This window comes from Callospermophilus lateralis, chromosome 2 (genome assembly GCF_048772815.1).
Source record: "Callospermophilus lateralis isolate mCalLat2 chromosome 2, mCalLat2.hap1, whole genome shotgun sequence".
Classification (NCBI taxonomy): Eukaryota; Metazoa; Chordata; class Mammalia; order Rodentia; family Sciuridae; genus Callospermophilus; species Callospermophilus lateralis.
In genome coordinates, this window is record NC_135306.1 from 102,216,263 (window position 1) to 102,233,128 (window position 16,866).

Below are 16,866 nucleotides of genomic sequence, written 5' to 3' on the forward strand. Positions count from 1 at the left end.
CATTTTGATGAAGATTCTTATCTCTTCTTTAAGCACTTTACAACTTGGCAATTTCCCCCCCTTTGGTTCCTTTAAAGAAAATAAAACAAAAAACCAAAACAAAAAACCTAGAAAGGGAAAAAAGGGTAGAGTGCGCGTTGGGTGTAAAGAAGAACAGCATTTGCGCTCTTCTCAGAGAGGTGGTTTGTACTTTCTCCTGCTGGGAGGCAGGGGGATTGCAGCAATGACCTCTGATGGGTTCCTTCTGCTGAAAAGCGGGTGCTGCTTTGTCCCAGAGGGTGTTGTTAAGGTCTTACGGTTCATGCTCACCCACAGGTGGGTCCTTGTTTTCCCAGCGGTGTTTGCCTGACTTTCCCTTTTTCTGCCAGGAGACCCTTCCCCTGTTGTACCCTACAAATAGAGGTCCCGGGTCTGGCTGCTGCCTGACAGGGAGGGTCTTCCTTGGGCCTGTTGCCCCAGTTTCCTGCCCATCACTCAGGCAACTCCCTCACCTAGGGAGGGGAGTCTGCCCTCTTTTTCATCTCCAGTTCCTTTATGTCTAGCCAAACAACATGAGTGGGAGAGGTGGGGAGGCACAGGGAAAGCAGAGAGCTTGAGGCCTTTGATTCAATTATTTTTCTTTTCTTTTAAACACCCAGGCAGCTTCAGAGATCAGGGACAGAGGAGAGCCCTCCAGGTCTTCCTCAGGGTGGCAGTGAGGGTAGATTGCCAGGGCCGTGGGGAGCCCCTGCAGGGCCCTCTGAGACACTGTCACATGCTTCCTTGTCTGCACACACGGAGAGAAACAAATCTAAAAATGAACCTGGGGACTGAAGTCCCCCTCGACAAACCCGATTCCCAGGTTTATTATTATTTGTTGAGAGCTGACAGCAGCCGCTGCTCAGGAACTGAGCTGAGAAAACAACCCAGGCCGGCCCCTGAGGCTCACAACTCAACGGAGACAGACACACAGCTCAGACGCTGGGGAGCCAGGATGAAAGAGCCAGGCAGCCTCCTCCCTGCTGCCCACCTGCCTCCCTCCCCTTCATAAGTCTCTTCTCTAGTGCAGGGCACTCCCTGGGAGCCGGAAAGGGAGCTGGGAACCGAAGTGTGGGCAGAGAGGGGCTGGGGCAGGAGCCACAGAGGGGAGACCCTGAAGCCCATCCACTCCACCCCCCACAATGATCTCAGAATCTCCTGGAACCAGAGGATCCTAAAATGGTCAGCCAGTCCCCTTTCCACTCAGAGAAAGGCTAAACCATATCCTCTGGGTCCCAATTTTTTAATTGGAGAAAAAAAAAAAGCAAAATAAAACATCATCAGCAGTCAGTTACAGAAACAAGTGGTTGGTCTCTGGGCTAGGCTCAGGTTATTACTGCGATCTGCACATTCCTAGCAAATGGATGCCCTTCCCTGGGGCCTTTGTGGTGGTTCCCCCCAAAAAGTGGGGAAGGCTGGGGTAGAGTCCACAATAACTCTATCAGCTGGAGGAGGGAAGGCTGTCCAGACAGCCCCCTCTACCCTGGGTCCTCACTGCTGTTGGAACAAGGGCAGGTGCACTGGTGCTGGGCTCCTGATCCACCAAGAAAGTCAGCCCCCAGGGAAGGAAGGACAATGGCCACGTTGTGAGAGGAAGTGACGTTGATCAGTGAGCCCATCCCAGGGACCCTCAGATTCACACTGCAGCCGAGCAGACGCGCCCTCTATTGCCTCACCTAAGCTGTCTCCTCTGAAGCTTTTCTTGTCCCTAAGGAGGGTGTTCTGTGTTATGCAATCTCCTCATCAAAATTTGGCTCCAAACCCTACTACTCCATGACAGTTTCTTTCACTTTCCACTCCGGGACTGTCCCCTCCCTCAGACCCTTGCAGTCAGATGGGGGCACCGTATCAGGACTGATCACTGTGTATGTTTCTATATTAAGAAAAACCTCCTCATTCACACATCTCATCTGGCCCGATGACCACTATGCTCCCCAGGAGACAAGGTGCCTGGCACCTATGGTGGGAAAGCGTATGCAATAGAACTCCCCTCCCCCATGGAACCTGAAAATACACATGCACAGTGAGTGACAATTCAGTTTCTTTGGCTGACTGTTAAGAGGTAAAACAAACAAATCTGGGTAGGATAACCCTTCAAGTCCCAGCAGCCATTTAGACCTCAGTGAGAATGACTTTGTTAGTCCCTTTCCCTGAAGTGAATTTTGATGGGCGTGAGACAATAATAGTGAATTAATAACAACGTCATTTATTAGCCCTCACCTGGCACAAGGCACGATGCCCAGCTCATAAGGATAACCTTGTTTATTTTTCTTGCCAACCATATGGAGTCAGCATTATGATTGTTCCTATTTGTGGATGAGAAAACTGAGGCTTAGAGAGGTTGAGAGAGTTTCCAGTGTTAAACACCATCTGATTCAAGACTCTTGAATGTGTAGGGTGAAGGCAGGAAACACCAGAAAAGGAATGAGATCCACAGAAGCCAAAGAAGTGCAGACAGGACAAGACTGATCATGAAAACAAGCTGCCAACCTTGACGAGCCATCTATCATAGGCTGTCCTTTGACTTTCGCCCGAACTAAATTTCTGAGAATTCTGTTATATGGACACCACTAAGTGTGTTCCACGTGCCACTTGCAGGCTTTTGTATATGGTCAATGCACATGTCTTTTGTACCTGCCCACACTAGGGCTGCTTCAGTTTCTGTCAGTCCTGTCATCCTGTACAGCAGTGTTGGTCCAAATTTATGTAAATATTTTATTGCATTCTGCTCTTATTATTTAAAAAACGGAGTGAGTGGGAGATAGAAAAATGAAAGTGCTGATACCAGCAAGAAGAAGTAGGGGGTTTGGAGACATAATACCACCAAGACGAAGATGGAAAACACCGAGCGTGCTGAAAGCAGCAAATCTCGAGTCTCCGTCACAGACTCACTGGACTGTGTGTTCAATTAGGAAGGGAAAGAACAAAATTAAAGAATAAACATGAAATGACAGAAATGTCTGGTTGTAGAGCGCATCTCAAAGGCGATGTGTCATTGGGAACATGGTCATGTGTCTTAGCTGTCTGGGAGCACAACTCTGGGAAGGAGCTCTATATGTCTGAAAACCAGGCTGCTTGTCCCAGATCCTGCACCCAGCTGCTCAGGGCCAAGGCACTGACTCACTTTAACCAGGAACCGTTAGTGTCTCCTTGACAGCCTGGACCAAGATGACCTGTGGGGGCCCAGTAGGGTAGGGTGGGGTTGGGTGGGAGTGAGTCTGCAGTGAGCCTGCTCTCTGTAACTGTCTCCACTTGGCCTTTTCTCTCCACCCCACCCCTGGTTTTCCAGGGACCACCCACAGCTGCAAAGAAGTCCCTGTTCTAGAATGAAATCTGTCCATGACTCACAGGCGAAGAGGCACCTGGCTCTCTCTTCGGAAAGCCTGTCCAGTTGAGCAATATTCATTTTTCGTGTCAGGGCATTCCATCCTTAGGAAGTGTCACTCCTTGTCATATTTCCCTAGGTTCTAGCTTTCTCCTTTGGCTGAAGCCCCTTCCTGTGCCGCTTTCTTTCTGACCCTTCTGTTTCCTCAGGCCAGTGAGATTCTAGCAGCACGGGTGGCCAGTGAAGACATCCTGTGGGTCTGCAACAGAATTTTATTCACAGTCTCCAAAGCAAGCCGTGATTAGGAAAGAGCACCAGAGCTGTGTTCTGCCTCCCACTGGCCCCTGGCTGCTTCCTGCAGCCTCTATCTCCTCAACCTCCAGCCTTGGGAAGGGTCTGTAGTTCTCTGGCTTCTCCTAGGGAAACCATTCGTCATTTCCTAGTCCTTCCAGCTCAACCAGACACAAAGGAGATGTGTTTCGTATTAGAATCGGAAGAATCTTTAAATACTAGTAACTTGTCTGAAAAGTATAACTTGCATAGAACCTTAATCATGACTTTTGCAATGACAACTCATTTCCTATCATTATGGTCTCCATGGAAAAGAAAGAGCCCTGCCTTTCACACAGAATCTTTGTGGACTTGAAGTGTTCAAGATTGTGCCTCTACTTCCCCCTTCTTCATTTTCCTGGCATACCCCCCCTTACCATGCTTTAGGGCAAGGAGCAGGGAGATAGAAGGAGAAGACAATTTTGCACAGTGGCCCTCAAGGACCAATTAAGATATTTCAAGTTATAACAAATCCTAATCTCTTGGGATCTGAGCATTGTTATTCTGGATCTTCTGGGGTCAGGCTGCCCAGGGAAAAGGAACAAAGAATCTCAACTCTCAGATCTAGAGGTTCTGTCCAGAACTGGTCTGGGCATGTGGGAAAACTGCATGGGATATGTCACCAGGGTGAGGAGGTATAAACAGGATGCTCATCTGAGATGACTCTCCCCGGGAAAGTTTCCCAAAGCTGGGGCATAGCCCCACTCTCGGCAGGGCCCTGTGTTCTTTCGTCTCTTTTTAGGGTCTGGCTATCTCTGGCACAGTCTCTGTTTTGGAACACTGGGAGCTGTGTGCACGTGAGCTGAGAAGTGTGGGGAGCAGGGGGGTGGGCAGAGGAGAAGCCATGAGGCAGCCCATTTCAGAGTGACTGGAAGGCCAAGGGCAGCAGTGCCCCGTGGGGACAGACACAGATACTGGTGAGATGGGAGTTCCTGGAAAGGGTCCACAGTGGGAAGCTGGCTGTAGTGGCTGCCCTTATCACCTGTTTTCTCTTTACTCTGCTTCTTCCCCACTCCAGGAGTCTGGGACGGATTATCAGAGGACCAGCAGAGCTGGGAGATTCCTGAGTAGTCATGAGGTCGGACAACTTCCCTGGACCAAAGAGGAAACTGGCCCAAGTTAGCAATAAGGTCCTCTCTAGAATTCAAGTCCCAGGGGGAAAAGAGCCATCATTGGCCACGTGCTGGGCACTGTGCTGGGCTGTGAACATTCCAGAAGGAGAAAACAGACACTATGGTGGGAATGAGTAAAGATAACAAAATGAAAACTTTGCTGAGCTGAGGTCAGACAGGTGACTTCAGATTTAAAAGGACCCCAAAGACTGAGTAAGAGAAATGAAATGAAAAGAAAGAAGAAAATAGAGCAAATCTACACCCCAGTTCATAGAGGTAAAATTTCAGAATTTTAATGAGAAAATAAAAGTTTCCACAGATTCTCATTGCAAGCCAGGAAATAAGACGGGGGAACAACATCATCATGACCGAAGGAGAGGGGCTGGGGATGGAGTCCACTGGCAGTCCTCTTATCTAGCACGTCAGAGGCCCTGAATCCAATTCCACGAAAAAAAGAAAAGAAAGGAGGAAGATTCGAACCTGGGATTCTAAGCTCAGTCAGATTATCAACCAAGTGTGAAGGCCAAAGAAGAGTCACGTTGGGCATGTGAGAACTGTTTATTTCCTACTCATCATTATAAAAAATAGTTAGAGGTGGTATTCCAGCAAAACAAAGAAATGCAAAGAGGAGGACAGTATACACACAAGAAGAGCAGCAACTTGGTTTGACCCACAGAAAGGAAAATCCAGAGGGAACGTGGAGGGGGTCATCATTCCCTAGTGCTCAGAAAGTTCCATCCCAGCAGCTGGGATCGCAGTGACGGGACCCATCTCCTTCCTCGGGCAAATCACACTGTTTGGTTATGTGATTGAATAGCATTTCCATACCCATAGTGGGTTTGATGCTTTTTCATAGACTTTCATTTTATAATCAACCCCTCACCCAAATGCAGAGGTAACTAAATTTATATAACAGATTATACATCTTCTAAATCTTAACAATGTAAACAGAGTAGATATTGTTGTTATTCTATTTATAATATATGGCATATAACATATACACTGCATATAGTAGAAAGTGTGTTATATATAGTATTTAAGTATTATATGATATAATTTTGTGTAATATATGAAGTATTCAATATTATATAATAGTATATAGCATCATATTATAAGATATGATATTATATATTTTTGTGAAAGATTAGAAATAAGAATATGGTGGAGTAATGCCGGCGAGATCAAAAGAGAAAGGCTGGGTGTGGTGGCACATGCCTGTAATTCCAAGGACTCAGGAGGCTGAGGCAGGAGGATCACAAGTTGAAGGCCAGGCTTAGCAATTAAGCACAACCTTATCTCAAAAACTAAAAAGGAATGGGGGGTATAGTTCAGTGGTGGGCTGTCCCTGGGTTCAATTCCAGTACCAACCACCCCAAAACAAAACTAAAGACAAAACAGTTTTAAACCTATAGTTATAATACATGTATGTATGTGTGTGTGTATATATATTAATATATAGTATTACATTCTATAATACTCCATATTACATATTATAATGTTTAGAATATACTACATAATATGTGATACACAGTAAATAGTATAGTATATAGTATTACATATAACTCAGTATTTTATATATATTGCATATTATTTAGTATATTTTTATATTAAGATTTAAAATATATATACTTATATTATACAATATCATGTATTATATAGTGTATTATATATGTAGAGTATATGATATATGATATATACTATATACTAAAAATAAATGATAGCAAATATTTATTTTTAGTATATAATATGAAAAATTATCAAATTCATGCAGATTGGAAGGGAGAGAATGTATGGTAATTTTCTGAGCTTTCATAGCAGGGAGTTAATATGTTAATATGTACATTAGGAAAGAGGAAATGAAGTATTATTTAACACAGTAAATGTTGGGTATCAAGTAACCAGAACATAGACGCTTTCCTGTGTTGAAGATTTAGGGGAAAGAAGGGAGACCTTTTATTTTATATCTTTACACTTTTTCCCTTTCTGTAACACATACTTGTAATTTAAAAAAAAAAGCCAGAGTAAATAATTTAAAATTCAAATAATAAAAACACTATACAGCAATTGAAAATACTGGGAGTAGATCTACTTATTTTGGAAAACAGTCCCTCATATAACCTAGGTTTTTAACCTAGGTTTAAAAAGTAACTTTTTGCACAAAGAAATGATAAATATTTAAGAAGCAGTGAGTGCCAAAAACACTGATTTAACCATTGCACATTGTGTGCATGCATGGAATTCTCACACTGTACTCCATATATTTGTACAATTATTATGTGTCAATTTATTGAAAAGCAAGTTTTTAGAACAGTGTGTGTATATATATATAATTTTTGTGGGTGTGCACACTAGACAAGCGCATCATGACTGAACTGGCCCCCAGATCCCCAAAACATAACACTTAATTATGTTAAAATAAACACCAAAACTAAGACACAAACCCTGTCTTCAAGAGTCTCCTTGACTGCGGGCCCCTTCTGTTTTCCCTGCGCAAGTCACATATCTACTTCTGGAAACTCTTCCCTTCCCAGATCTTCCTAAGATGTGTGACTCTTTTTGCAGTGGGTAAGAGCTATCTTGTGCATGTTTCTGGTAACAGCTGGGAGTTCTTGACTATAAGTGTCAGTTCAAAGACTGGCCTGGAGGAAGTTGCCCAAGAGATGAATAGCTTTATACTCAAATATTTGGTGGAGTGGAGCTGAGTGGGGATGAGTATCAGAGGCTACAGAATGTAGCTCAGGAGCTCCTGGTCCCCTGCTCTCATTCACATGTAAGGAACATATGTGGGGCCAGGAGGAAAGATCACCCAGTGGAATTAGTGTCCAGGAAAGAGATAATTTGGCTTATTAAAAAGCAGAGTCAGGCAGAGACCCCGTGAGCATGAAAGTCTGAGCCCCAGCCGGATGCCAAGTCCACAGGGAATCCTATGGGGAGAAGGGAGGGTGAGAGGGGGGTCCCTTCAGGAGCTGCTCAAGTAACCTGCCCCAGACCCACAGCCAGCAAATGGCAGTGCTAGGATCTAATCCGGGTGGTTGAGATTCAAAGCCTGAGCTTAGGCAGGAATCAGAGGGCTCAGATTAACATGTGCTAACTCATTGATAAGAAGAACAGTGTTGTTCCCAAACAAGGACAGGGCACATGCTGTTCCCTCTCTGAACCCTGAAGAAGGAATCAGCCCCTTTTCACAATCCTTGGATATCCAGCTGTCTTGACTGGCTCGTGGGGACTAGGATTCATGTTTGCTCAATGGGACTTTGAAAATTCCCACCTGGGAGGATAACAACAGTGGGGGCCCCTCTCGCCACAGCTCTGAGCACTGATAGAGTCTCCTGTGGACACAGAGAACTTACCATGACATGGCTCAAAGAGTTGGGTCAGGACCCTGCATAAGGCAGGGAGGAGGAGAGAAGTTAGGGTCTAGAAGTCTTAGTTTTCCATGTCCTCAACCCTATCTCTGTCCTGTAACTAACATCAAAGGCACATTAATGTTCCTGGCCACCCCTCACAGCTGAGCTGGCCCAGGCCTCCTGCTGTTCCTCTCTGGGAACTTCAGCCTCCCTCAGTCTCAGGCTTTTGGGGCGGCAGGGGGTGGGGGCAGGCAGGCGGGCCCAGGAGAGTATGTATGTCAGTTAAGGTTTGTCGTTCACACGTGGAGATCATTAACGAGACTTATTTTTAAATTGTAATTGCAAAATGTAAATGCTCCCCAAACTGATGTGTAATTGCTACCCCCTCCACCCCAGCCCTTCCCCTCTGGTGCCAGCTTTGCAAGGAGAGAATTAGAAAATAAAAAGGGGGTGGATTATGTAAGCAAAACGATTTTAAAAAAAGAGAGCGAGAGAGCTAAGAATTTAAGTGAGACAGCTGGTGGCTTCTCTGATTGCCACACTTCCAGCATTAGCTGCAAAAATCGTCCTTGCCGATTACACCCATCCAAGCAATAGTGTCAACTGTATTTAGTCTCCAGAAGATACCATATTGTCACTCACTTGGAAAGACAGTGCAGTAGTCAGCGAGTGTATGGGTGTTGGGGGACTGAAGGGGCAGAGGTCAAGGATATGTTGGTAATATTGTTTCTACTGCATCCATGGAAACCTTCCATTCTCCAGAAAATCACAATCCATGGCAAGAGCTAGCAGTCAGTCAACATATTTGCTCAGTCTACCATGCAAGTGATGGCAGGGGCATGTCCATTCTCCTGGGCACAGGCTGGCCTGTTGGAACCCAGCAACCTGAGCCTCAGCCCTGAGAGAATAGAGCACCACTGACTAAGTAATTCCAAAGAAAGAGCCTCATCTCCACTTGGGTCCTGGAAAAAGTCACTGGACTTGGGTAGCAATGTACTCATTCTGGTTTACCGAGTGTATAACTCTTGTCAGGCTTTTCTTTTTCTACTTGCCCTTCACTCTTTCTCAAGCCCTTGTCATAGCCACTGTGTAGAATAAACTCTGCAACATCACTGTGCACACAGGCTCCAAATGTTGCAAAAATTGTCAGCTTGTCCCCCAGATAGGATTGCCCAACTACACTTAGTCCAGTCTTGACCCCTGTAGATAACCTTCCCTCCAGAGGCATAGCCCGCTGGACCATGGTGACCGGCCACCCCCCCACTCCCTGCACTTAATATACCTAAAACACAGAACTCCCCTGAGAGGAAGCAGAATTATTGCTGTCATTCTCTTGCTCTCAGGCTTGGGGTCCTCTATGAACATCCATAGCTTCACTAACCACCTGCTTGGGGAGCTGGACCCAGGGACATTCACCTTTGTGGCTAGCTTTCTCTCTCTTCCTCTTCCTCCCTGCAGGGAAACCAGCTTTAGTGATAGAATTTAGCAATGATTACTGTCCCCAAAAGGAGGGCTGATGAACTATAAGGCCATGATGGCCTAAGACATCAGGGAAACTTAGAGAATCATGGGCAGAAGCCTTTGGAATTGGGGCTCAATCTCACCATAACAGATTCTGCCCTTATCAAGACATACTGGAAAGAAAAAAGGATTGGTTTAGATAACTGGGTTTCCAAAACCTTGGCTAACTGATACATAAATCTGTGAGATCATGAATTTCCTTAAGGGGATTTAAGAAAACCAAAAACCAAAAAGAAAAAAAAAAACTTATTTGATAAGAGGATCAAATGAGGTTCTCTATTCAAAATGTTTAATACATTCTGAAGAACTATTTCTCCTAGTTCATCAGAAATAAATGGGATGATTTATTCAACATTCATCAAAAACACTTGGGGTTGCCAGGCACAAGGTTACACCTGTAATCCCAGACACTTGGGAGGCTGAGGCAGGAAGATTGGAAGTTTGAGTTTAATCTGAGCAATTTAACAAGACCTGACTCAAAATAAAAATTAAAAAGGGCTGGAGATGTAGTTCAGTGGTAGCACACTTGGGTTCAATCCCCAGGACCATGAAAAAAAAGATCTGCTTGGATTTAGGATACAGGTCCATGAGTCTTCATCTGACTCTCAGAACCAGAGTCTGACTGTGAGGACCAGGAACTGTGTTTTTCACTGGCACACCCAGCTGACCTCACGTGGTAACACTTGCTCAGAGAGTTGTGCAAATGTGATCATCAATATGGATGTAAGCAATACCCCATCCCTCTGTACCAACAACTCATGGAATTGGCAGAAGAGCAGAGTGTACAGGGAGGAGGGCTGGCCCTCATCCTCAAGGTGCTAAGAAGGTAAAACATAAAGATCTAGGGAAAAAAAAAAAAGCACAGCAATTTACTGCCAAAGATTGTCCATGCTAAGTGTCAGCTCAGGTGATCAACTGGTCCTAGAGGCTTTAGAAAGACAAAAAAGTCTGCCTGGGGGATTTAATTTTTGTGTTAAAGGACAGAAAAGCACGTCTTACTGTTGGGTGATCCTGTAGCCTCTGGGATGGTGTTCAGGAGGCTCACTCCCCTCCTCCTCACTTCCAGCTGGGCCAGAAATGCTTCCTGTCAGCTAAAGCCAGAGCACCTACAAGCAAGGCAGAGCAGCTCTCAGCAGGGATCTCAGAAAACAGGGAACTCAGGGCTCTACTCACTGGCTTCTTTCCTTCTCCCAGGATGTGTTCAATCCCAGAAGGTATAGATTCTATTTCCTCTACCATATTAGCCTTTCAACTCTTTCTTTAGCATGATTGATGAGCAACCCCGCCCCGCCCCCCCCCCCCCCCACATACCCGAGTCATTTTGAGGCCCAAACTGTGTCACAGTTGTCAGTACCCTGCTGCTGGTCTGATTTCCTGACATTCATGTCTACCTGCAGCCTCTCCCCAAGCTGTGGGCAGCATTGGGAAGAGCAGCAGGCAACTTGTTCTGAGACTAGTGGAACTCACAGGAAGGGGCAGCAGTCATAGCTCTTTCAGGTATGCAGATGAACTTGCAATCTACATGACGAATGAATGGCAGGCTTTGGCTGGGGGTCTGGAGGGACACTGGTTAGGTTCATGGTGGGTGGGAGGGTGCTTGAGGGTGGCAAGGAGGAATGGGCCAGAAGAAGTGGAGGCTCCAAAGTAGCTTTGGCCACGAGCTATGGCCCCAAAGTAGCTTTGGCTTCACAACTTACTTAGTTGTAGATTAAAGTTAATTAATTTTTTTTCTCAATAATTGAAATTAACTAAGGTGTTTGCATATGGAGGTTGGTTGGTCAGCCCTGTCAAAAGGTCAGGCTGGACACTTCCCATCAATTTCTCCTTGTGGACCAGTTGCTAATTTGACTCCAAGGAGGCTGTATATGGAGTCCAGATGGCAGGGTCACTGGAGTGCTGAGCTGCTCCGGGACCTGGGCTATACTTTGAGGGCAGCATTGGGTAGCACCTCCAGCCCAGAGCCCCAGGCCTGCACATGCATCTTTAACATTAACATTTCCTTTCTAGTTAATACCATCTTGGTCTCTCTGTAAAAGCACATTTGCACCTTGATAAAGAATGTCATTAACTAGTGACAAGACAACAGGAGGAGCAAAGCAGTAGCCCACACTGGGAGCTACAGTGGGGAGATGGAAATGTATACATCTGCCTGAGCAACAAGGCTTTCCCACCGTGTGTGTGTGTGTGTGTGTGTGTGTGTGTGTGTGTGTGTATGCACTCATGTGCACCCATCACTAGGGAGGTGAGGGTGGTGGAGAGAGAGCATCCGGAATCCTAAGGGAGATTTGATTCCCAGTCTCAGGAGAGAGGCAGCTGGGGTGTGCTAGAAAGATGGGATGAACTGAGAGAGCTCCAAGGGCAGAAGGGGAGCTCATGCATCTCCATTAACAAATGTTCTCTGTATTGAAAGAAAGTCTCTTCTTCCCTTTGCCACACCCCAGACTCCTCCCAAGAGGAGATGAAGAATGTTGAGACACATTTACAGTCACCCTTGGGGACTGCCTGCTCTGGGGTAGCCACATGTGGAAGCCAAACAGATCAGAACCAATGGAGAGGGTAGGCACTGTGAGTGCCAAATTCTGATTCACTCCTTGCATTCTGCTCTTCCTCCATGGGACCTTGTCGGTGGACTTTGTGAGGACTTCCTGGTCTCTGGCCGTACAGACTGCAAACCTGGGAGAGACATCTGACTCTTCCCTCCTCCAAGCCCCACCTAATGTTCACTTCCATCACTATCACTTCCCATTCCTTTCTAGTTAGGGTTGAAGATCATCTTTCCTCCTTTCCATTCAATCCCTGGTGTGGTGGTCACAGCCTCTCCTTCTCCCTACCATCAGCCATCTAGCACATCTTCACATGATGGCTTCCAGACTGAGCTTCCCAGGCAGGGGATATCATCTTCACTCACCAAGGACCCCAAACACACCAGGCATGACCAGCATAGCAGTGAGTACTCACTGTCCTTCATGGGCTTACAGCTGGGCCACTGTGGGCTCTAGGCTCTTTGGTGCCTCCTTGATCATAGAAGGCATTCAACTGAATTAGACCAAGTGCATCCTTCTGAGTGCCTGTGGTTGGCCCTGAACTGCCTTTTGGATTCATCTTCCACCCTGCATCAGGAGTCTCCTTATCCACCATCCAAACACAATGACTCTCCATACTTGTCCCACAACTTCCTGCTGCTCTATATCTCTCTATTTCTACCTGAGAAGATCCTAGCCATTCTTCAATATTCAACTCAAACAATCTGGCAGCTGCCTCTATAACCAGGAGTAATTTTTCCTCCTCTGTGTTTCCAAGTGACATGCTGTTTGACCTCTGAAAGTTCTTGCCACATTCCATCTGATGTTTTGGTTAATCTTATATGTCTGTCATCCCTTTCTGAACTATAAGCTCCTTGTGGGCAGAAACCCTAATCTCCTATCTCTGTGTAACATTTTAGTCTACAAAGCACCTTCATGTATAACATCTTCTTTAATTCTTAAACTTTAAAAGGAGGCATTTTAACCCAATAATTTTTAGTACCTTTAAAAAATAACACATGCTTATTGTAGACAATAGATTAACAAGAGGAAAAAAGTTAGTTGTAATCCTACAGAATGAAGATAACCACAGTAAACATTTGGAGTAAAACTCTTCTTTCTTAAAAATAGTACTGTACTATAGTGTTCAGTAAATAAGTTTCATATAATGGAAATATATATTATAATTTTAATGGCTACATAGCACTGCATTGGGGGATGTACTATAAGTGTTCAAATGTTTATTACATAATGCTTTGTTTCCAGTTTTTGCTATTAATAAATATTCTTGTAGTTTGTTTTTGCTCCAGACTTGATCATTTTTCCTAGGGTAGGTTTTTAGATGTGGTTTTGCCAAGTCCAAAGATGTGTTCATTTTAAGGAGTTTTTACAAATTACTCGTGGGAAGGTCACACTCATTTATATCCTACTAGCAGCATATGAGAAATGCCTTTTTCCTTGCTAGACAGTTGTCTCCATTTTATCAATGTGGATAATGAGGCTTAGGAAAGTCAGGTTTAGGACTTGTCAAGGAAAACTGCCACCAAGGTGGTATATCTACTGACCATAGATATTTTGTTTTTCCAACCTCCACTATTCTCTTTGTTCTTGTATTTCTTAATAATCCAAAGAGAGTACTTGCAGTTGTGAGTGCTAAAGCAATGTTGGGCTTCCTGAAGGGGACAGCAGAGGTGGATGTGCCCTGAGTGGCAGGTGGGCCGTTCCTAGGAACTTTGCTAATGTCAGCCTCCCCTACCTGGTTCTGGCTGTCTGGAAATATAGCAGATGAGAGAGTTGTTTTGGGGTGGCATTCTACTACTTCCCCCTCCTCTCTCCTGGAAAGGTGCAAATGGCATCAATTTAGCCCTAGAATATTAAGAATCTTCTATGTATGGGAGCCGAGGATCCAAAGATCTCTTTCTCTCTCTCTCTCTCTCTCTCTCACACACACACACACACACACACCCCTTTTCTGTCTCTCCCTATCCTCATGGTGCTCACTGTAGAGTCAGGGAGATGGATGGATAGGAAATCATTGTCACCTCCCATGTGCACATTATGCTGCTTTTCTGTCTCACTGTTCCCTCCTTTGCTAAAGTCTGCAATGGCAAGGGCCAGGGACAGGGCAGGGTCCTTCAGCCTCTGTCTCTTGTCTTGCCTTTTGTGGCCCTAAGGGGTCAGGACTCCCTCCTGCTGTCCTGCATCAGCCACATACTCCTGTCTTTCTGCTCTGCCTGCACTTCGGCCCACTCTCACCCCTGAGACAGCATGGAGGAGCTGGGACTCCTCAGAGAGGAATCACACCAGTGTTAGGGAAGAGAAGCCAACCCGCTTCCCACTCAGGGATTAATAAAATGCACATTAGCGAGAGGAAGGACGATCAGAGGTGACACCAGCATGCCCCCGCACAGGGCGCTGCTTCAGGGCTACAATAGACATAGATTTCTCCTTTCCCAGAACTGACATCTAGTGAGTTCCACTTGTTTCCTTACAGCCTGGAGAAAGCTTCAAGGCAGAAATACAGCCTCTAATCTCCTTTCTGTCACTGCCAGTGATTCCTCTGAGCATAAGGAGGGCAACACACATGTCAGAAGCACCGAGGAGAATGAAAGACAGTCCAGGATTGGTGGGGGTGGGGGACTGCCAGTGGGTGGCTGCTCTCCTTCCTACTCAGCCCACCTGCCTTGCTCTGGAAGAGGGAGGCCTGGGTGCACCTTTTTAGATGGGAGGTAAAGACCCACCACCATACAAAGTCCTTCTCCTCTGAGAGGCTAACAGGAAGCTGTAACAATGCTGCCTGGGGCTGGGCTTGAGTCCACTTGACAGACTGATTGGCAGGGCCAGGCCATGGAGGCAGACAGAAGGACCAGGCCCGGAGTGACCTGATGTGATAACCCAGATGTTTCAGGGGACAAGTAAGAAGCAGGAGCTTCAGATTGAAGATAAAGTCCCTTTTGTCCCTACTCCTTCCCCAAGAAATGGAGTGGCTCTACTCCCAGCACTTTAGCTTGGATCAGGCACCTCTTTGCCTGTCCAAATTCATCTTCCTGGGCACCCTCTGATGGGCCAGGCAGGCTTCCCTAGAGAATGCCTTTGCCTGTTTGGCCAGGTGCACTTAGACCTTTAGACCTTTCACAGATGTGTAGGGCAGCTTCTAGAATCTGTGGCCAGAGGCCCAGGTCACTTAAGGCACAAACAACTTTAGGGAAGTAGCCCCAACTGGTAGATACCCAAATGGTATCTTCCCCAGGAGCAAAAGGCACCATGGTCTTTGTCCTGATCAGCTCGAGGGCCTTCAAAGAAACTGCTCTCACTCTGGAGCCCAACCATGGGCCTCTTTGATCACAAACACAGTAACTAAAATGTGGTTTTCCTATAAAGACTCTCCAGGCACTTCCCCAGTGCTGGGCATCTGTGAGAATCAGGTGAGCGAGCAAAGGAGACATGCTGGCTAGAACCCGCTCTGCCACAATCGTGCTCTGTGACCTTGGACAAAATCCTCCACTAGTTTGTCTGAATTCTGTTTCATCAACATCCTTATCATTGACCTTCATCATTGTCATCTATAAACAGAAGCTGGGCAGGCTTTAGAAAGTAAGATAATGCTCAGTACTAAATGTGAGATTCTTCCATCCTGTTCTCTGATGATTCTTGATCAACTATTGAACTCAACCATCATCCTTAGGAAAGCATAGAATTTCACCAGGGCAACAAGGCTGACCTCCCAGAGACCAGACTCCAATCCTGTAGTAAGAAAGGAGCTCCTTAAAAGCTAATTAACACAGAGACTGGTTTAAACTGTTTGTCCTCTGCACAGAAGTCTAAAATGCCTTGCCAGGACCTAAAAATTTCAAAATTTCTTAACCTCCATTCTTCTTCCTAATCAGGCTGGACCTTCCTCTCTTACCTAACCCCCGGCTACTTTCTAATCTGAATCTTTCTCCAGCTGAGCCAGGATGCCATGATCCCAACACCAAGCACACACCATATTTGAGCTCTCTGTCTCCACTCTGGATGGCTTTATGCTCCCCTTTCTTCTGTGCATCTGGCTCCTAACCTACCCTCAAAGCCCAGTTCTCTGCAGTTGCAAGATCTTCCTCTCATACTCTCCAGCCTATGACTGGTCCTTAATCTTACTCCATTTTCTGATCTTTTGCTCTTTGTGTTAAACTAAGCCTCCTCAACAGTATCACAAACTTTTGAGGACAAGACCTGCATCTTTATTTCTCCCATACCTCCATACATACTAGGTTTGTTCTTTGCCCATGTAGATCATCAGAAGTATCATTCTTGTCACATAGAGAGGAGCCAGATCAATGCTGAATCAGTTAAGAGTTTGCCTACTTAGTTATTATTATTCATTGCCAAAGACCTTGTAATTCTCTCTGTTTCAATATGTTCCTGAGTTGAGAGCTTCTGACTGCACTAGCATTTTATCAGATGCTTCCTGCACTAAAATATTAGTGACGTGGTGAATGTGGCAGAGAGAGCATAGGGGAGTGAGTTCAATCAAACTTGGATTCAAATGCTAGGTCCCTGTCTTCCTCACTGTGTGACCTGTATGTTTTATAGTAATTGTTTTCCTATTTCTGTGAGAGGGGAACAGTAATTCCTAACTCACAGTGTTTCCCAGGATTCTCTGATTTTGCATCACGTACGTGATATGCTTAGCATATCGCAAAAGACTCTGC

At 45.6% G+C, this 16,866-nt stretch overlaps 1 protein-coding gene across 4 annotated transcripts in view; it reads right to left on the bottom strand.

Moving 5' to 3' along the window:
- Pknox2 (PBX/knotted 1 homeobox 2) overlaps positions 1–16,866 on the bottom strand; it is a 264,489-nt gene that overhangs the window by 89,261 nt on the left and 158,362 nt on the right. Inside the window, exon 3 of one of the 4 annotated variants that reach the window (XM_076843592.2) lies at positions 10,653–10,759. The exons of the other annotated variants lie outside the window; for them this stretch is intronic. The gene's annotated coding sequence lies outside the window, so the exon portion shown is untranslated. The remainder of the gene's footprint in view (positions 1–10,652; positions 10,760–16,866) is intronic. 4 annotated transcript variants of the gene reach the window in all.